Raw genomic sequence first — 21,977 nt, forward strand, 5'->3', positions numbered from 1 at the left:
GCCCTTTTTAATGAAAGCAAAACCCATGGTTTCCCTTTAAAATTTTCAAATTTATAAAACAATATATGTAGCAGGATTTAAAGAAATCCCAAATCAAAGTTATACAGAAAATGGCTGTATTTTCAAATCTCAGCCCCTTCCAAGCTTCAGAGAAATTGCAACTTACCTAAAAGCCATCAGGTCACAGGTGTTACTCTCCAATGATCAGATGTGGCGTTAGGACCTTGACGTGAAAGGGGTTTTCACTGTGTCGGACTGCCTTGAAGTCCTTATAACCTCTTACTTGGAAGTTGAACTTGAAACATGTTTCAAACGTTTCTTAATTTGCATGTAGTGTAATTGAACATTAGCCGGTGTCAACCAATGATCACCAGCTCAAAAGACTGTACCTATGCTACTGACCGTGAGTCTCTCTTTTGTAAAACAAAACAAAGAACAAATATCAGAGGGTTGCTTTTCTTATTTGGGGTTCTTCTTAAGCCCAGAGGTGTTTGGTTTCACTTTTTTTACTTCAAGGTGTTACACAGTGAGCTTTTATTATCTTGTCTAGTGAGCTCATTTTGTTTTGCTTTATTTCCCTTCTGGCCACGGGCTCTTTTCCCTTTTCCCTTAGATCCCCCCCAGTCCTCTTGGAGAAGATGCACCTTCTTCTCCAGCCTTAGTGTTTCCATGCATGGCCAGGGCTGAACTTTCCCCACTCCTGGTTTGACTCTGACCTCAATATATTGACTTGGAAGGGATAGGCTTGGAATCATTTTCAAAGCATTGATTCCTTCTAACTTGACTCCACCTTTGTTTTCTTTCAGATCTTGTGTCCAAGACTTCCACCTTCACCTCCAAATCATAACTCGTGTTTTCCCACTCATCAGCATCCCATGGTCCTAGCTTCTGTCACTTCTTGTCTATATTTCTGCAATGGCTCCCAGACTCTCTGCTCTCACTCGTAACCACGCGATCAGTGTACAAGCCCTGACAGCCCCTTTGAACATGTAATCATACGTCACTCCTCCAAACCCATTTAAAAACCTATCAGCTGCTTCCCACTGCGTTTAGAATAAAATAATAAAGAATAAAGACATTAAGCCAACGTTCAGTCCCGATTTATCCCCTTATCCCCTCACCCGTCTTTACCTCTTCCCACCCTTCCGCACTCACCGAATCACTTCCTCAGACACCAGCAGGTCCTCTTGGCCTGCAGACCCAGTGTTTTCCATCCCCTTTGCTTGGCCCCCTCTTCCCTGGACCATGTGGTGTGTGGTTGATTTCTTCTATCCTTCAGGCTTCAGCTCAAGGATCATTTCCTCAAAGAGCCCGTTCCTATCTTCACGAGCTCCCCCATCCCATCCCAAATCACTCTTCACTCCTGTTAATTTTATACATATAGCTTATCAGGATCTCCACCTGTCTGGTTCATCTGTGTACATTTTTATTATTTGTCTCCCACTGCAAGAAAGTACCTTCTGGGAGAATAGGGACTTTGGCTGTCCTTTTCCATGCCACACTCCCAACGCCTAGGACAATGCTCAATACATACTTGTGAAATGGATAAAAAAAAAAAAAATGTTTCCACTGAAGGCATATGCTTACAGTCTGTGCAACTGTGGAGGAAAGACTAGCTCAGTGGTAGACAGAAACTAAGAGTCTGGGTCTTTTCCAAGTGTTTTCAGAAACAAAGAAATCAATAACCGCCCCAAAGTTCCCATATTTCTTTTTCTAAAAAAAAAAAAAAAAAAAAAAGAAACTCAGTTTTTAACACACGTCTACATCAATCAAATTTGACGCCATGGAAACAGATATAAGTAAGTCAATCTATTTTAAAGCAAGAATAAAATAAAAATAAAGAATTTTGTGATTCAGGGGTTGCCAAATTTTTCCATAAAGGGCCAGGAATGTAGTAAATATTTTAGGCTTTGCAGGCTCTATGGTCTTTGTTGCAAGGACTCAACTCTGCTATTAAAGTAAAAGACCAGATGAAGATAAATGGCAGGGTGTGGTTGTGTACCATTGAGACTTTATTTATTGACACTGAAAAGTGAATTTCATGTAATTTTCAGATGTCATGAAATATTATTCATGTTTTGATTTTTCCAACCATTTTAAAGTGTAAAAATATTCTTAGCTCATGGGCCATATAAAAACCAGCCGTGGGCCAGATCTAACCTGCAGGCCATAGCTTGCAAATGTTGAACAGTCTGTAACTCCTTCTTCTTTGACTTGCTAAGAATCAATAATTGTCTTCACTTAGTGTTTCTAGGAGATTCTCACTCTGTGCATAGAGTCAAGGTCTTCTGAAGGCATGTGCATCTCTGGCTTTGTTGCTAAGAACCCTCCTTGAGTGTCAAAGTCATGAATTGCTTTAGAAGCTATACATGTCTTCATTTCTTGATACCCTTTCTGTCCTAGCTTTCTCAGTGGGTGAGTTCAGTTTCCTTAATATTATTTCCATAAATCAATACTAACCCGCATATTCTACTCTGTGCTACTCCATGTATTCCATTGTTCCTTCCTTCCCAGCTAGGGACTAGGGGTTGGAATGTGGAGAGAAAGAAATAGAATATGACCCTTGTGATCTCACCTCACAGAGAAGCTCTTCTCTCTTTATGACTGCTTAAAATTAATCACAGAATTTCAACTAAAAACCACTTGCAGTAGTCCGTTTCTTCTTTAAAAAAACTGTCGGTTGCTTATTCTCATCTCTGTCTTTCTGAGAAGAATTTTTCCCAAGTCCTTCTTTCCCTGGATAAATGTACCACCTTCCTTTTATTGGGTGAATAATAGCAACTCTCTCTTGCATACTCCCTCTTCTGGATATTCCTCTACATCCTTGCTCAAGATTCCTAAATCCTTACAAACTTTCATCTCCATCCTAATGTCCTTCAAACCATTGCCCTGTGTAACTCCTTCCCTTCATTTCCGACCTACTTAAAGAGAGGTTGTGGGTCGTTTTGTCACCGGCTCTTCTAGTTACTATTGCTGCATAACTAACCTCCCTAGAACCTACTGTTTTCAAACAGCCATCATTTATTTTGTTCATGGACTTGCAGCTTGGACAGGGCTCTACAGGGACATCTTATTTCTGTTCCATGATTCATCAGTAGGGTAACTAGAGTGGTAGCCAGAGGATCTTTTTTAAGGGCTTCCACGTGGTCTGGGCATTGGAGACTCGGCTTGTTGTGTGACTTACAGCATGATGTCTGGGTGCCAAAAACAGGCATCCAAGAGACAGGAGGTGGAGCTACCAGTTTATTAATGACGACAGAACTTTAATACTGACGTATATTATTGGTCAACAAGTCACAGAGCACGACAGATGCAAGGGAACATAGATCCCAACCTTTGGAGGGAGGAGAGTCATGTTTTAAAACCTTTCCTCAAAATTCCTTTATCGGTAACACTATTAACCTCCAAGTTACCAGCTGCCATGGCGTCCTTTCAGTATTTCTTCTATGTGACCTCTCTTTGGGCCTCCTTTCCCTCTATGTTCTCATTTCCTTTAGCACATGGGACACCGTTGTCTCTTTACCTCTTTCAACCCTTGATTTGTTTCTCTATTTGTTAATTTCCCTTTCTTTTCTTGTTTATGTATCTTAAATGTTGGAAATCTCCTGGGCTCAATCTTCCGTTTTCTGCTCTTCTTTCTAGGTGTTCTTACTGAGTTATATAGCACCAGTTAATATCTGGACTCGAAAGATGCCTAATTTATGGTTCAATTCCCACCCATTTTGCTGCGCTCCAGAACTCCTTTTCCAGTCGTGCCATGCAGTGCAAATACTCATATAAAATATGGAAATTCCACAAAGCTGAACTCCAGCTGTGTTGAACTCTCTGCCTCTTGAACCCTCACACCCCCTCCTCGAATGACTGCCTTTGCTCACGCCGTGTTCCATACCCAGAATGCCCTTTTGCTCACTTGGGTGAACTCCTACTCATTCCCCAAAACCCAGCTGAAGTAGCGTGTACTGTGAAACCTCCCTGAATTCCAGGCAAATTGTGCTGAGTGGGTGCCCGAAACACCATGTTCTTTGAACGTGTGAGAGATGATCTCAGTTGCAATCCTATGTGATTATAACCTTCAGCTCTATTCATAGATGCTCAGTTCCTGCTCATTTGTTGTGTGTGCAGCATAATTGAAGGGCTAAAATATGCCTTTAACTTAAAAAAATTGTGGATTATTTGTTTTCAGAAAAATCCAGGAATGTATGAATTTAAGGGAGTCAGTTACTTTGGCATTTCCATACTTGTGTGAAACTAAAACTGGAGTTTTATTTTTGTTTCATTTGGGTAGGGAGTGGGGCTGAGTTAACCTTTAAGATGTAGGGCAAACTCTACTCTTTAGATTGGGATCATGTGTTGCATTTAGCAACCAAGATGACCAAAACAGACTTATGGAGATAAACTTACGGTTCCCCTATTTGACTTCAGCTAATTTTTGAGAAATACGGAATATGTCCACTGGTCACTTTTCCACCTCAGACCATTTACAATTGAAAGGAAAGCTGATAAACATCCAGGGTTTTTTAATCCCCTCTTCAAAGGAGAACTAATTTATCAAGTTGCCCTGTGGCCAATTCCTGTGAAGAGGTCTTAACCAAAAATGTTGATCAATATTTGAAAACTATCAACATATGACTTAGGTTTTTAATGCCACATTCTGAATAACATTAACGACACAAAGGATGCTAGGATAGCAAACGGCTGGTATGGTCCCATATAGTCTCAGAAGAAGCTGCAGTCCTTTGATTCAAAAGACAAAGAAACCTACATGGTGCGTTTCAATAAACAGTTTCATCCTATTAGGCATTGTGAACCTCCAGGCTTATACAGGGAAACTCTATACTTAGTTAGAGTTGGCCTGTTTAAAAAAATTATGGTAACACATTGGGGAATATCTTCTTGAGCTATCTTGTTTCTTCTAATCATTGGCCCCCCTTCACTGGAGAATTTCCCATTATTCAGCAACATATGGATGAAACATTTTCTCAGTAATCATGTCTGAACAAAGTAATCATTCTCTCATTAACCAATTATTCTTCAAAATCAAATGGAACAGGCATATTTGCTAAGACAATTTACTTTCATAAACCCTATGGAATTAGATCTCACATATCTCATGTTCAAATGGTTTAATTCAAAGATCACAGTGTAGATAACAGAAGTAGTTAAAACTAGGTTTTTAGAAGAGGGAAAAAACAGGAGAATGAGAAGGTCTGTTTATGTGCAGAAATTCTTAATCTACCCAGCTCCAGGAGACTTCTTTCTCTTTTTTTCTCTCCTGTTGCATCAAAAGTTTGTGATTTGTTTTCAGCTCTTTTACATTTTAGAAGATGTTGGATAAACAGTCTGACCAAAAAAAATTAAGGATGGGTGCTATCTATGTATAGGTGAGCTTTCCAGAAGGGTCCAACACAGTGGTTGGGAAAGGTTAATTATCTTAGAATTTCAGTGACCGCTTTAGTTCTGAGTGAGAGCTAGAAACATTGGGAAAATGCGAAAGCATTTGCAGGGTGTCATTGGTGTGGGGCAGGGAAAGAGGGAGCCCAATACTTTTTTTGTTTTTTTCACTCTATGATATTTTGCTGGTGTCTCCCTCCATGGTATCTAAATAACTGTTTTATTCCATTTTGTACTCTGATGTGAATCACGCTGATACAAGAGGCTTCCCCTGACTTCTGTTTTATTTCTCTTTGTGATTGACTTTATGGGAGTCTATTCTGGAGATTCTGCTTTGCAGTTTCTGACTGCACAAGTCAGAGTCCATACCAATAGAATTCTGGGTTTCCTGCCATAATTCAAGGGATGCCAAACATTTTCAGATGAAGGCCTAACACAGTAGAAATCATTAAAGCAAAGCCTGAAAATGAAATTTTTTAAGTTCCTGTTTTTGCTCCAGTTAATCAAAATAATATTTGACTCGCTACCAAACAAGACAATAAAAGCTTATAAGTTCTTGCCCTTTCTCTGCAGTTAACCGGTTATAGAAAAGTAAGCTAAAATTTTAACCTTCTTTCTGTACCTCAGTTTTCTTTCCTATAAAATGGGTTCTTCTGCTGCATACTTCTATGACTCTTTGTGTTTGTATTAATGCAATTTTGCACACTTTCTAAAACAGCAATTAAAGACGGATCTGCCAACATCAAAAGTAACAGTAATGAAGTGCACAATCCTTTCCATTTAAACTTTACCTACTCACAAGTGGGAACGACATACACAAACCTCACAATAATGTCACTGTACAATACTTTACATAATTATTTAAGTGATCTCATACCCCTAGGCTGGTTTATCCATTATCAACAGGGTGATGTTTTATTTTCAATAACTCTTAAAAAAAAGTTTCTTGTCCACGCTGTTAAACATCACAACCTAATCTCACATTTAAGTCATTAGTGGCTGTCACCACAGTTCTCTGCACTGGGTAGATTTGGGAAGACAGCTGTCAGTGCAGCAGGATACAGTTTTTATAATAGTTTTATGATTCACCCTTTGAGATGAAGATTTGGACACCTGATCCCAGCCTGTGATTTTCTCCCTGTAATTTTCAGAATGGGTAAAACCAAATAACAGCCTCCAGGACTTGTAGGTCTAATGCCAAGTGTTTCAGAAATGATATCGGTGGGAACTTAAAACCAAATATTTTTTTGTATATGCTGATCCCTTTCATTTGTTAGTGCTGGTGGATGATGGGAGAGGGGTGAAGCTGGCTTTCCTTCAAAGTCATAGCAAAGCCTTCGTTTTCTGTTCATTTTACTTTCACATTACTATGGAGGTGTGTACCAATGTTGTGTCGGTTCGTGTCAGCAATTTTCATGACAAATATGTGGTCTGTAACAAATTCTATTCAACGGTATACTGAGCATGCTCTCTTTAAAGTCGAGAATACCTTTAAAAATATTTTGCTTATCCATAATGACCATTTAAATGCAAGTTACAAGGGATATAAGCGAGGTTGAATTTTTTTAATGTGGTTTAATATTGACAATGTTCAAGCCAACTTCCTGCATTGAATAGAGCAAAGAGGAAGAGTTAGTTCCTCCCTTGACCTCCAGTGTTTACCCAAGCTTTGGTTTTGATCAAACAGAATAACTTGGGGTTCTGAGAAGTTTGTCCTCAATCCAGGTTCAAAGTAACTCTTCTCTCCACACCTGGCACCTTTATTTGACACACATTCTTCTCTAAATTCCCTAAAAACATCAGACTAGAGACTGAATCATCCTGGATGGTTGGGATTGATGAGGGAAGCTGAAAATGCAGGTGTCATCATTCCTCTCCTGGCAGTAGGATAAAAAAAACGGAGCATTTGTTATTTTTCAGGGCCTTGAGATTATAAACCTCATACAGTCAGGGTCGTACAAAAAAAACCCCTGGCACCTGCTTTGTAAAACAGAAGCGGTTTTTCCTGAATGATTGGAACCATAGCCGCCATGACCTGTGTCAAGGAGTCAAGGGCAACGAATGGATTCAACGAAGAGCAACTACCAAAATCTCCATAGACTCATTTGCAGGGAAATGAACTTTAGCTGATGGGAGAAGTATACTAATATTCTCTGAGCAAAAGAAAAAAAAAGAAAAGAATTAAACTACGCTCATGTGTTTCTTGGAGGCTACCCAGGCATCTCGAAGGCAAAAAACTTCCACCTCCTTCCACTCAGCGGGAGACATTCTGGGATGAGATCCTCTGGCTACGTATGCAGTGATGTTTGAAATGGTCCTGATGAAAGAAAGATTTGTGCGGGAGACAGCAGGAATGGCGAGCAGTGGAAACTACTCCCTGGAGTTCGGGAAAGGAGTATTTGTAAGAAGCTTAAGAAGAAATAGAAACTTAATAACATGGTATTGAGGAAAAAGAGAGCAAAATTAGCTATTTTAGTAGTAGTGATAATAGATGGTACAATGGCCTGTGTATCAGATTATGCAAATTAAAGGAAGGGGACTTTCAATATCAGAAGTGCCGAGTACAGCACTTCTGCAGTCTAGTGCTTTTCAGAGGCAAAAGGATAAGAACCACTGCTGAGAGCTAAAGTGATCCCCGAATTGGATGGATCCTTTATAGAAAGTAATGTTAAAATAGAGGATATTGATGGACAATTGATAACATTATTTAGGAAAATAAACTTGGAGATAGTGGAATGTGAAATTGATATCTCCTTGAAAAAATCCTAAGGCATTTGTGAACCTTAGAAATAAAACAATTATTCATCTGTCATGTGCATTTATAAAGCACAAGAGGATGTTGAATTGTAGGGCTCTATCCTCCGTACAATTCATAATAAATTTCAGCTAGATAGAGTGTTCGCAGTTTAGAAGGTTTCCATACTCTACTCATTATGAAGGCAGTGGGATGTGGCAGAAACAATCTGGGCTTTGGAGTCGAGGTACCCAGGTTCCATTTCCAACAGCTCTGGCTGTGGACCTTGGGCATGCTGCTTAATTAACCCGACTTCACTCATATCTTCTTCAGAAAGTAGAGGTAAGAATACGTGCGTCCCAAAGTTGCCTCGAGGATTAAATTCCGTAACGTTATAGCTGCTTTAAGGTGCTGTCTCTGCTCCTCTGCTGGGAGCAGATGTGGAAAGAATCGACCTTTCTCCAATCAATATTTTCAACCTTGCTCCTGGATCTCTGCTCCCAGTCTCCTCGTGAAATCTTGGGTGAATTTCTTAACTTTTAGATTACTTTGTGTATTAAAACACTGATATATTACTTCAGTCTGAAATTGATTTAACTCTGTTCCTCAATCCAAATGCCAAGATCAAGCTGACCTGAAACACTGACTGCTTAGAGCATGTATGATTTCTCTCTGGGAGGTCTCTCCTCTCCCCACTCTCTCCAAGGACTAGTCATTCCAATGTGTTGGGAAGAGAGGAAAAACAAAACAAAACAAAACAGTGTCTGTAGCTAGCTGACTTTTTTTGGTGGTGTTCATCCTGTTAGTTAATGCTGCTTCTCCAACTGCCCCTGATAGACTCTTGATACGCTCTGTGCCAGGCATCTAAGGAGGGTCCATGTGTGGGTTCTCCGGGGGCGGGGGGGCTCCTGTGTTGGACAGTGCCTCATGTGTGCAGCTCTGTGAAGCGTCTCCCAGCCCTCCTCTGGCCCTAAGACCTGAAACCTCTTGGATGGAGTACTAGAAAGAGGGCTGGAACCTATCTACCATCTAAGATGGGTTAACCCCCTGAACCACAGGGTCCAAAAAAATGCCCGTCCTCGTCAACTTGTGGGAATGCAGCCTTCCCCAGCACCATGGCTCTCCAGTTCTCCTCTCCCCTGTCCAGATAGGCATAGGGTTATATTAACACACTCACTGAACTTCCTGCTGGACCTCCAAAAGGACAAGAACTCAGTCTTCTTTTTTTGGCAAGCATCTCAATTCCTAATGAGTAAATCTCTTGGAACTTGCCTTCACCTAGTTTGGGGGAGGGAGGGGAATTTCCTTCCACCAAGAAACGATGCTCCCACAGGCCCATGACTCTACTGGGTCAGCAAAGGCTGCATCTGGGCATCCAAGGGGATGGCTGGGTGGCAGGATCTACCCAGTTCTTTCACCTCCTAGTAAGTCCCCCCCAGATAATTTTGGGTGTGAATAACTTGTTTTCCTAGAGTTTCCATCTCTCAGCTTATATTCCCCATCTGTTCTTTCATGTTGTCTATTTTTTCCATTAGCACCCTTAGCATATTAATAATGGTTATTTTAAATTCCTGGTTTGATAATTCCAAAATCTCTGCCATATCTAAGTCTGGTTCTTATACATGTTAGTGTCTTCAGATGGTGTATTTTTTTTTGCCTTTTATCATGTCTCATTACAGTTTTATTTTTATGTTTTTAAAAACTAAACAGGATGTATTGGCTATAAATAAGTCAATAGGATTGGAGTCAATAGGCTTTTTGTTGAAGTCTTACATTTACCTGGCTAGGCTTTAGGTAGTTGTAGGTTTTGCTGTAGGTTTTGCTAGGTCTAGGTTTTGCTGTAGTTGTCATGTTAGAGGCTAAAATTTTCTCTGGTGGTATGATTTTTGTCTTCTCTATTGTCTTTGTGTTTCCCTAGAAATCCCTTCTTAAATAACGTCTGAGCCTTGGTTTCCCTTGGCTTTTGTTAAGAAGAAGAGAATGCTCTGGCACCCCTCTCCATGCCAGAAAAGGAACTTTTTCTGATCTTCACAGTGACAACGTGAGTGGGCTCCTACAGGCAAAACTCACAAAGTTTGGGGGGCTTCCTAAGGCTAAGACCCAAGACGCTTTATCCCTCAAGCTAGTCCACGCTCAATTCCCAGCAAGTAGTCAATTACGCAGTTGCTGGCTCCAGCACGGTTACTGCCCCCAGTGAGCTGTGATTCTCTGTATTTGCCTGTCTATACAACTTTTGGGGTGGTGATTTGTTCTGTGACCTCAGTGCCCTGGTGGCTCTAAGAGAAGTTGATTTTCAGTTTGCTCAACTTTTTTCTTGTTGTTAGAATGGTAGTGATGGTTTCTAAGATCCGTAATTGTTGGGCCAAAAAGCACAAGTCAATAGCTTGCTCTTAGCTGTGTGACTTAGTGCCAATATATTTATATAAAATACCTGGTATCTGTCCTGGTACACAATAAGGAAGCTGTTTTGGAAAAAGGTAGCTTCTTTTTATAAATCATTTCATCTTGAAGTTGAAAATGTAGGAGAAATCATGGAAACATTACTCTGAATGCAAAGAATTGTAAGAAATACAAATGTACTAGGAATCAATATAGGCAGACAAAACCATGTTGTTTTTTTTTTTAACTGCTTCTATTACCGTTCTGAAGATTTATGACTTCTGAGTTTTCTTGGATAATAACTAAATATTTATCTTCCTGGAACAAAAGTGAAAGGTTGACAGGAATGGACCAAAATACTGAGAGGTCACTGAGATAGTGAATTTAATGGTAACCCTTTTTGAATAGCAGCACATCTGAAGAGCCCTCACCTATCACTCTGCTCTGGTCCATAGTCAAGAGTATCTGTCAAAGTCAAGGTGGGGCCTTAAAGAGAAGAAGTGGAGAGGCTCAGATTCACTATTTATACTGTTAAAAAGGAAAAGAAAACTCTATATCTATCTATCTATCTATCTATCTATCTATATCTGTCTATCTATCTATCTATCTATCTACCTATCTAACTATCTATCTATCTATCTATCTATCTATCTATCTATCTATCATCTATCCATCTAGCTATTATCACCTATCTATCTACTTTTTGTTATTATTATTATGATTATTATGCATCATCTAAATTCCAACCATGATGTATCTAATTTGTGTTCTCCTGCATGAAAACTGCTGGTGTTGTGAAAGGGAAGTTTATTCAAAAATGTGATGTTGCTGGCCACCACACAGGGTGACTCATTTTTTTTTTTTTTTACTTTATTTATTTATGTTTTGAATATTTAAATTTTATTTATTTTTTTTATACATCAGGTTCTTATTAGTTATCTATTTTATACGTATTAGTGTATACATGTCAATCTCAATCTCCCAATTCATCCCACCACCACCTCCCCCCGCCAGGTGACTCACTGTTTGACCTTCTAGAAAATTTTATAGACTGTGCCTTGGAACTGATTTGTAGGCGTGAGGGTGGATGGATAGATCCATCGGCTCTTGTTTTCTACGTGTCAGGAGGTGCCATGGGAGCATCTGCCTCCCCGACTTCTGCAGTCTGCAGGCCTGAGCACCCAGGGGGTTCCTGTCTGATGTTCTCTGGAGGTGGGACGGGGGCAGCATGGTTTGGGTATGATGCTCACTCAAGCTACATTTGTGTGGAGCTGGTCCTAGCAACGTTCCAGGTGTAAGCGAGACTGAGAAGTCTTGACAGTCAAATACAAGATAGTGCGAGGCTTGTGGTAACATGCAACTGTTGTTTATAGGAATCAGTCCCATTTTCTGGTGGCCCAGCAGAGATGAAAGCAATCTTGAAGATGAAATGGAGCCAGAAGACGCTAGCCATTTTCCTTCTATTTTTCTATAAATATTGAGATTTAAAAAGAAATAATAAGGCTACATTCATCAGTGTCTCAAACACCTGCCCGGACCGTCTTACAATCAGTTATTTTTGAGATAAAATGTGTTACCAAAATAAGCCATCCAGAGCCTTTCAGTGAGAAAAGAAGACATTATTAAAGTTTACTTATTTAAATTACTCAAATTTCAAAGTATGTTGAGGTCAAGAGGAAGGGCTTTCTTAGTTAGTTGAATTCAGGTAAGCTTTTATTTCCAAATAGAAATTCTCTTTCTGTGTGCGTGTGTGTATGTGTGTGTATATACATATGTATAGGTATACGTATATGTATATGTATTGAGCAAATATATACAGAGATACAGCAGATGTAAATGTATGCATGTATATATACACACAAATGTATATATTTACAGAGAAGTGTATGGGTGTATAATAGAGAGAGGTGTGCATGTGTATGTATGTGTATATACCTACAGAGAGAGATTTTTTCCTCAAAAAGGGGCCTCTAAACTCAAATATAAAAGGCACAAATGGAATGTAAACTTAAGGCATACTTTAAAGGGTAAGGTATAGAGATTTTAGTTTTCTCTTTCGACATAGATCTCTCCTGCGAGGTTTTCTTTGATACCTAAGATTTAGTATTTACTGATGTCCTTTAAGTAAAAAAAAACAAACTGAGAAATGTCTTGACTTTCACATTTCCCAATTCCTTGATCACTCTTTCAAACACATCTTACTTCATCAAGGACCGCCTGAATCTTCCTCATGCCCCACCTACTCCCTTATCCTTTTTGTGCAAACTAAATGGAAGAATGCCTTTAATTCTTACGATTCCACCTTTGTGTCAATAAATTACCCGTCCGTCTCTTTGATCTTTCTACTGTCTCCAATGCTGACCCCTTGTCCCTTAGCACTTTGAGAAATGTTCTGATATTTATCTAAACTTTTCTGTAATCTTCCTTTCATTATACACCTTTGCTTTTCTGGTATATTTTTTACGCTTGAATTCATTCTATAATCTTCCCAGTTGCTTCCTATTTCACATACTCTTCTCTCTTACCCTGATTACTTTCTGCACCTCCTTATTTATCCATGTTGACCTTTATCCACTCAGAGTGTATTTATTGGTATGTGACATTCCTAACCCTTGGGTATACATTAATTTGTCATGGAATATTTTCCATTTCCCCTTTCTGGCCGTTGTAGAATTCCATCACTTTATCCCACTGGATTACTCCCTCCTCTTACCACACTTTTGCAAGGAATGTACCCTCTTGAAATGCAGCATTTTTTTATTATTCAGTTTTGGATCCAAACCAGGATCACTGATATGGTAGGAATCACTATAAGTGACTCGAGTAAGTGTGAAGGAAGAGTATCATGTTAGGAATACTCTAGCCTGGTTCAAATCGGTGTTCAGTCACTCTACAGTGGACCCACAAGCAACTTATCTCACCTCTCTGAATCAATGTGCTCATATCTGGAGATAATTATCTGTACTGCAAAGTTCCTGTGAAGCTCAGAGATCGTATATGAGGCCAGCTGCCATTTGGAAGTTGGCTAATGAGTGGTAAGTATAATATTGATAATATTTAATAACTACAATTAATTGTGATAGAAATTATTCATGATTCTTCAGGTATTTCATACATCCTTCAAATAAATTATCTTGTATAATCTAACAAAAATCCTGTGAGATGAACAGCAAAACACTATAATTCTGATTTTTTTTATTATTTAAAGAAAACTTGCATCTAGATGTGATCTTCAGATTTAACTTTTTAGAGTTTTAAATAAATCTTGGAGTACAAAGTGAATGAACAGTATAAAACTGGAATTTTTAGGGACTACTTTTCTGAACCATGAAATGCTCAACATTAATGTTTAATAATTTTGAGTACATACTTGTATGAAGGAATCTTTTGGGCACCATGTGTGACACAGGATATTTTCACATGACATATAGCATGAATACAAACATGCAAGCGGAATATGGCTTTCCTTAGGCTGTATTCATGATCTCGTTCTCAGGATTGGGACTCACTTGCCCCAGACGCGTGGTTCTCAAACTTTAACATTCATTAGAATTACCTGGAGGGCTTATTAAACCACAAACTACTAGGTCCCACTCTGAGGGTTTCTGATTCAGCAAATCTAAACTACAGCTGAGAATTTGTATCCTAATGAGTTCCCAGGTGATCTGATCTTGCTGTACATTCAGGTAACTAGCACCACAATCAAGATACAGGACTGTTCCATCACCACCAAGATCTTTTTGGGGTTACCCCTTTATAGTTACACCCCCTTTCTATCTCCCCACCATCCCAAACCAAAGACAAACTCTAATCTGTTTTTCAGCTCTGTAGTTCTGCCATTTTGAGAATGTTATAGAAATGGAATTATATAATATGTGACATTTAGGGATTGGATTTTTTTTTTTTTTTACTTCAGCATAATGCCTTAAAGTTCATCTGAGTTGTTGGGTGTATCAGTAGTTAATTCCTTTTTATTGTTGAGTGGTATACTGTAGTGTGGATGTATCCGTTTGTTTATTCACTTATTGAGGGATATTTTTGTTTTGACCAGTTTGGGGCTATTACAAACAAAGCTGCTATAAACAATCATATACAGAATTTTGTGTAGATAAGTTTTCATTTCTCTGGGAAAAATGTCCAGGAGTGCAATGCTGGGTTGTATGCTAAGTGTATGTTTGTTGTTTTAAGCAACTGACAAACTATTGTCCTGAGTGGTCACCTGCAATTCCCATCAGCAGTACATGAGAGATCCGATTTTCAGACTCCTGCTCAGCATTTGGTTGGCACTCTGTTTATTTCAGCCATTTTGGTAGGTTTGTAATGATATCTCCTTGTGGTCTTAATTTGCATTTCCCTGATAGCAAGTGATTTTAATATCTTTCATGTGCTTGTTTGTCATCCCTATATCTTCTTAGCAGTGTCTCTTCATGTCTTTTGCCCATTTTCTTATTGGATGGTTTATTTCTTTATCATTGAGTTTTGAGAGTGTTTTTTTTTTTTTTTTTACATATTCTTGATATGAGCTCTTCATCAGATATGAGGTTGGCAAATATTATTTCACAGATTGTAGCTTTTCCTTTATTTTTCCTTTATTTTTCTTAACAGGGTCTTTCACAAAGCAGCAGTTATTAATTTTGATGAAGTACAGCTTATCAATAATTCTTTTTTGATTTTGCTTCTGGTATCTTGCCTAAGAATTCTTCATGGAAACAAAAGACCTAAAAATTTCTCCTGTTTTTTAATAAATGTTTTATAGATTTTATTTATCTGATTTTTATATTTTACATTTGAATCTATGACCTATTGTGAGTTAGTTTTGTATGAGGTATGAGGTTCAGTCAAAAAAGATTTTTTGGCTTATGAATATACAATTGCTCTAGCACTATTTGTTGAAAGGACTATTCTTTCTCCATTTAACTGCATTTGCATCTTTGTCCAAAAAGGTTGGCCATAGTGTTTTGGGCTAATTTTAGATTTTCTATTGTGTCCATTCATCTATGTGTAGACTGCCAGTATGATACAGTCTTGATTACTACAGCCATATAATGTCTTTATGACAAGTAGAATGCTTTCTCCTATTTTATCTTTATTTTTCAGAATTGCTTTATTCTAACTCCTCTGCATTTCCATGAAAGTTTAGAATAATCTTTACTATATCTACAAAAAGTCTTGCTGGGATTCTGATGAGAATTGCATTAAGCCTTTTTTGAGAGGTCTGGGGGAGGGGGAAATTGACAACTTTACTATGTTGGGTCTTCCAATCCATGAACATATTATGTCTCTCCATTTATTTCCTCCTTTTTTATTTCTTTCCTCAGTGTTGTGTACCTTTCAGCACTCAACTCCTATACGTTACATTTACACCATGTATTTCTTTTTTTTTTTTTTTTTTGATGATTGTAAAAATTTTCTATGGAAATAATTATGTCATTTGCAAATAGGAACAGTTTTATTTGTTTCTTTGTGTTCTATAGGCTATTTTTCTCTTGCCTTATTGTGTTGTCCAGAACTTGCAGCACTTTGTTGAATAAAATGGTGAGAGTTCACATCCTTACCTTGTTCCTGGTCTTAAGGGAAAAGCATTCACTCTTTCAGCATTAGCTATAGATTTTTGTAGATTTTTTTCCCAAGTGAACAAATTTCCATCTATTCCTAGATTTCTGAGGGTTTTTATCGTAACAAGTATTGAGTGTTGTAAAATGCGCTTTCCACATTAAATGATTTTTCATCATTTGATTTTCCTCCGTTAGTCTGTTATTATGGTGAATTACATTGATTGATTTTTTTTTTTTTTTTTAAACTGCCCTGATGTGGGCCAATTAGTGTTTTTTTTTTTTGGTTGTTTTTTTTTTTTTTAATTATTTAATTATTTATTTATTTTTGGCTGTGTCGGGTCTTTGTTTCTGTGCGAGGGCTTTCTCCAGTTGTGGCGAGCGGGGGCCACTCTTCATCGCGGTGCGCGGGCCTCTCACCGTCGCGGCCTCTCTTGTTGCGGAGCACAGGCTCCAGACGCGCAGGCTCAGGAGCCGTGGCGCATGTGCTTAGCTGCTCCACAGCATGTGGGATCCTCCCAGACCAGGGCTCGAACCCGTGTCCCCTGCATTGGCAGGCGGATTCTCAACCACTGCGCCACCAGGGAAGCCCACATTGATTGATTTTTGAAGGTTGTACCCAGCCTCACATCCATAGAACAAATCTCATTTGATCATGGTGTATATTATATGTATATATAATATATATATTGCTGAATTCTATATGCTAACATTTTAGCAATTTCTGTCTCTATATTTATGAGAAGTCTGTAGTTTTTGTTTTTGGTATTTGATTTTGATATCAGAGAAATACTAGCTTCACATAAGGAGTTGGGAAGTGTTTCCTGGAAGAGATTGTGTAAAATTGATGCTGGTTCTCCTTTGTTTGATAGAATTCTGCATTGAAACCATCTGAATCTGGAGATTTTTAAAATTATGAATTACACTTCCCAAATAGTTATACGGCTATTCAAATTATGTATTTTATATTGGGTGAGCTTGTGTCATTTATGTTTTTTGAAAAATTGATCCATTTCTCCTAAGTTGTCAAATTTATGTGTGTAGAATTGTTGGCGGTATTCCATATCATCCTTTGCTTTTCTGCAGGGTCTGTAGTGATAGCCTCTGTTTCATTCCTATTATTATTGATATGTGTCTTTTTTATTTTTTTCTTTGTCAGTCTAGCTAGAGTTTTGTCAGTTTTATTGATTTGTTTTAAAACATGAGCTTTTTGTTTCAGTAGCTTTTCTGTATTTTCCTATTTTCAATTTCATTGATTTCTGCTATTATGTTTACTATTTCCTTTCTTCTGTTAGCTTTACATTTATTTTGCTCTTATTCTTTTAGTTTCTTGAGGTAGGTAATTAGATTTTGATGTAAGACTTTTCCTCTTTCCTAATGTCAGAAGTCAGTGCTCTAAATTTCTTTCTTAGCACTGCTTTAACAGTATCTCACAAATTTTAATATGCTGTATTTTAATTTTCTTTCTGTTAAATGTACTTTACATTTTTTCTATAAGACTTTTTCTTTGACCCATGGATATTTGGTAGTATGTCATTTACTTTCCAAGTGTTTGGTGATTTACCTGTTATCTTTCTGTTACTGATTTCTAGTGTGACCCCATTATAGCCAAAGACCACGCTTTGTATGATTTCAATCATTTTAAATTTGTTGAGGTACTTTGTATCAACTATATCCTGTGATGAATGGTGATTTTGTGTTCTTCTATATCTTTGCTGATTATCGGACTTGTTGATCTAACAATTGTTGATAGAGGCTTGTTGAAATCTCCAACTATAATTGTGGGTTAGTCATATTCTCCTTTCTGTTCTAACAGTTTTTGCTTCAAATATTTTGCAACTTTTTGCTTTATTTGTACACATTTAAGATTGCTATTTTCCCACTGGATTAAACTTCATAGCATTATTTATCATCATAATTATTTACTCTCTCCCATTTAACTTCAAAAAGTTTAAATGTGATGTGTTGGGCATGAATTTCTTTGGGTTTAACTTCTTTGGGGTTTGCTCAGCTTTTTGAATCTGTAGGTTTATGTCTTTTGCCAAATTTGGGAGATTTTCAGTCATTTTTCATAACTTATTTAGCCCTACCTTCTCTCCTCCTCATTTTTGTACTCCAATGACATGAATGTTAGATCTTTTGTGATAATCTCACAGGTTCCTGAGTCCTCTGCCCTCTCCATTCTGCTCCTGAGTCTGTGCATTGAGGGTTTTTGTTTTGTTTTGTTTTGTTTTTCTTTTGAACATCTTCATTTGGTTCTTCTTTATATCTTTTATTTATTTGCTTAGATTTTCTACTTAATTTCTGAGGTATCTATTTTTTAAATTTGTTTCAAGTATGTTTGTAATTGCTTATTTGTTTACTATGGCTTCTTTACATCCTTGAAAGATAATTCTGTGTCATCTTGATGTTGGCATTTGCTTACTGTCTTTTCTTGTTAAAGTTGAGATCTTCCTGGTTTTTAGAATGATGACTGATATTTTATGAAAAAGTAGATGTTTTTGGTATTATGTTACGAGATTGAGAATCTTATTTAAATCTTGTGTTTCTGCAATCCTGCTATGACATTGCTCCATGGGGGTGGTGGAGACTGGGGAAGTCCGCCAACTTTTCACTGACAGGTGGGGTTGGAGGTCCACATTCTACAGTTAATCTTCACTGATTTGTGATGGGTGGCTTCTCATTTCTGTTGGCAGAGTGGGGAGTTCAGTCTCCTCATTTTACCTCCACGGACACTGAAGTGAGGGCTTGATGGTAACTCATTACCACTTTGCTGTTGGAAATCCCAACTCTCTACTAGGCTTTCTGGACACTGCCCCAGTGAAGTGTGGATGGAATCCAGACTCCCTGCGTGGTTTCCACTGACATTTCCACTGGAAGGGCACTGTTGTAGGATTTGTTACTACCTGGCAAGAATGAAGTCTCAGCTCTCCACTCAGTCTTCTCAGACACCACCCAGGCAGTGTGGTTGGATCACTCATTACAATCTCTCAAGGTTGAAGTTTAGATGCCCCAGTAGGCATCTAGGTTTGTTTTTTTAAAATATATTTAGCAATGTAGAAGAGTTATTGTCTAAAAGTTATTTATTTTGCTAGGCTTTTCTTTTCTTGGTTATTTGGTTAGAGAGAGCAGGATTTTCTTGAGGTCCTTTTTGTCTGTACTGTTTGGCATTTACTGGCTAGCTAGTTTCTCCAGCATGTAATTGGGGGTATAGAAGGGATAAAGATGCAGCATATATATAGGTCTTGCTTTTGTATCCATTCAGCCACTCTATGTCTTTTAATTGAAGCATCTGGTCCATTTACATTTAAGGTAATTATTGATATATATGTTCTTATTGAGGTTTCTCAAAAAAACTAAAAATGACCCAGAAATTCCACTCCTGGGTATATATCTGAAAAAAACCAAAAACACTAATTCATAAAGATACATGCACCCCAATGTTCATAGCAGCATTATTCACAATTGCCAAGATATGGAAGCAAGCTAAGTGCCCATCAACAGATGAATGGATAAAGAAGATGTGGTACACACAATGGAATACTACTCAGCCATAAGAAAGCATGACATTTTGCCATTTGCAGCAATGTGGATGGACTTGGAAGGCATTATGCTAAGTGAAATAAGTCAGACAGAGAAAGACAAATACTGTACGATCTCACTTATATGTGGAATCTAAAAAATATAAAAAACTAGTGAACATAACAAAAAAGAAACAGACTCAGAGCAAACTAGTGGTTACCAGTGGGGGAGGGAAGAGGGGAGGGGCAATGGGGTAGGGGATTAAGAGGTACAAACCATTATGTGTAAAATAAGCTACAAGTATATATTGTACAACGCAGGGAATATAGCCAATATTTTATCATAACTATAAATGGAGTATAAACTTTAAAAATTATGAATCACTATATTGTACACCTGTAACTTACATACTATTTTACCTAACTGTACTTCAATTTTAAAAAAAGGAAGAAAAATAAGAAATAAAGAAAACCCAGGGAACTCAGCACTGTGTCATTTGCAGACACCAGAGTCCCTAGCCAGTCTTCCTTCTTCTCTCCACATTTTGGAGTCTTTTTATGTTTGTTTTATATTTAACGTCCAGGGTTTATATTTGCACTTAGTGGGTGGGATACTCAATCTTTTTTATGCCAAGTAGTGCATATGTCCACATTCTTTTATGTTTCTTTTATTAGTTTATACTTCTTCATGCTTTCCTTTCTAACTTCTAACCTCTGGATGTATTGTCTCTTGTCAGGTTTTATTTTTGACCTTAGTCATTTGAGTCGTCTCAGAAGATGAGAAAGATATGATATCCATTTCCCTAGCTAATATTATTTCTTCCCTGTCCACCCATCTGTTTATTTAGTACAGGCTTCTGTATAGACTTGTTACATATGCCTCCTAAAGATGTGCATGAATAACAAGAACCAAATAGGAATAAACTGGGATGGAGAGGATGGTCATAGAGATTCACCCCACTTCACCATCTGAGCCTCCTCTCAGCTAATGAGAGATGTCTCAAATCCTCTTTCTCTTCTCCATTTTGCCAAGGTCCCTATGCAGAATTCACACAGCTCCTGAAATTCAAGTCTGTTGCTTGAAGATAGTTCATTATAAGAACACAGTGGTAGCTTTTCCATCAATTGTAAACCACTCTAATGATTTTACACACATAGTTTTATGTTTTAATTTTCCATTTTTAAAAGACTTTTGCCCTATCAATGCATGAGTGGTCAAAATCTTTGATCTATTTCTCTCTCTCTCTGCCTCTCTTTCTCTTTCTCTGTGTGTCCATTTATAGCTTGATCTTAACTTGATTTACCATTTCTATTCTGTCTCTACAGATACATATATATATTGCCTGTTTTCACTGTAAGCCTAATCTTCACTGAAAATTTATAAATTTTGCTCTTCATGTCTGTAAAGGAGATCATTAATAAATGCTTTTTAATGACGACATTTGTGCTTGGAGAGAGCACAAAATGAAACTCTGGAAACAGTCATTTTCAGTGACAGGCACGCAATAACTTACTTGAAATCTTCTTTTGGTCATTTCACCAACATAGAAAATAAGTATAGTAACAGTGATATTTAGAATTCACTGGAAGGGAACTGTGTACATTGGCAGTACTAACAGAATGGTAAATGTACTTGATAATTTTGGTGGCTTTCCTCCTAATTTATGAATATAATTTCTACAATAACATGGTATAGCCAGCAAAAGCAATCTATTCCAAGAGGAAGTAAAAATATATTAAAACAAGAGACAAAAAATAAAAGCACCTGGTATTTTAGTTTAATTTAGAAATATTTACTGTTTATTTGTCAGGTAAATATTCCCCATGTTCAGTATGATTGAGAATTGAAAAAGTTACTGGTTGTAGGGCTAAAACCTAGAGGAGCAAGTCAGAAAACAGGGTTTGTCACCCCTTCTATCAAAGCGTCATCATAAGGGTTTACCAGCTGTGGTCACTGAAGTGTGATGTACGTCTACTTTCAGCTTTGCATCAGCTAGTGGGAGGCAATGAGAAAGACAGATCCTGGATGGTGGATTGAGATGAGAAGACAGTGGCAGAGAGACATTCATCAAGCAAGAGGAAAGGACAAGCGATGTGGTTAAAGTTGGATGGATGTTGTAGTAAAGATACGCACATTTGCTCAAAGGGCTGCAAGGAAGTGGGTGGAGAATTTTGTGGGAATATCATTGTCAATAGCATCTGAGTAGATATAGAATTTATAGCAACAGATGTGTGCTTATGAAGGGTAAGTGGGGGTTAGATAATTTTTTTGTTAGGGTAATTAGTGGGTGAAGAATTGGCCACAATCCTCAACTTTCCATGAACTGAAATGAGTGGTAAGATCTTGCATCCTGTGGGATGACTCAGCCTGATCCGTCTCATTCATTCAACAGTAGTTTG

The sequence above is a fragment of the Balaenoptera ricei genome, chromosome 13 (genome assembly GCF_028023285.1).
Source record: "Balaenoptera ricei isolate mBalRic1 chromosome 13, mBalRic1.hap2, whole genome shotgun sequence".
NCBI classification, from domain to species: domain Eukaryota; kingdom Metazoa; phylum Chordata; class Mammalia; order Artiodactyla; family Balaenopteridae; genus Balaenoptera; species Balaenoptera ricei.